Genomic DNA, 660 nt, shown 5'->3' with positions numbered 1-660 from the left:
GACAAGGGATTAACACTTCCACAAGTCAATAAGTTCAGCCAGGAACACTATAGTTCTAGAGAATATACAACTCGTTATTTCAAGAAACTATTTAATCCCATCTGAAAGCCTATCAAGATTACATTAACAAACTCTTACCAGAGAGAAACATTACAATCTCTCTCTCTCTCCCCATCTCTCTCTCACACACACACACACAGAGGCATAAATATATCCTCTCAGATTTTGTGTAAGTGTGTGTATCCATATATATTGGGTCATCCCATAAATAATGCAGTTTTTTTATACTTTTTATTTTTCTACTAGTTTCTCAACAGTTACGATGGTATTTTGTTCCACCAGGGTTTGCAGGACATCCTCGATGAGCTCTACAGATCTTCCAGGATGAGGTTTGTTTTCTAGGCTGTAGTTTCCAGTTCAGAATTTCTGGAACCACCATTGACATGGGCTTATGCTTATTGTCTGATCCCCATATACTGCATTGATATTCCTTGCACTTTCCATTGCATTGTTACCTTTATTGAACTCATAAAGCAAAATATGCCAAATATGATCCTTTGTCACTTCCATTATAACTTAGAAAAAATAACTGTTAAAATGGAACTACACTCGTCAAAACTTGCACTTAGGTAAAATTACTGCCAGCTTTTATAGCAAGTT

At 36.1% G+C, this 660-nt stretch overlaps 1 protein-coding gene across 6 annotated transcripts in view; it reads right to left on the bottom strand.

Moving 5' to 3' along the window:
- Window positions 1-660, bottom strand: part of LOC106870372 (uncharacterized) — a 213924-nt gene that overhangs the window by 6424 nt on the left and 206840 nt on the right. The gene's annotated exons all lie outside the window — the stretch shown is intronic.

This window comes from Octopus bimaculoides, chromosome 1, assembly GCF_001194135.2.
Source record: "Octopus bimaculoides isolate UCB-OBI-ISO-001 chromosome 1, ASM119413v2, whole genome shotgun sequence".
Classification (NCBI taxonomy): Eukaryota; Metazoa; Mollusca; class Cephalopoda; order Octopoda; family Octopodidae; genus Octopus; species Octopus bimaculoides.
Note: the sequence above shows the minus strand (reverse complement) of the source record. Positions and strands in the feature narration are given on the sequence as shown.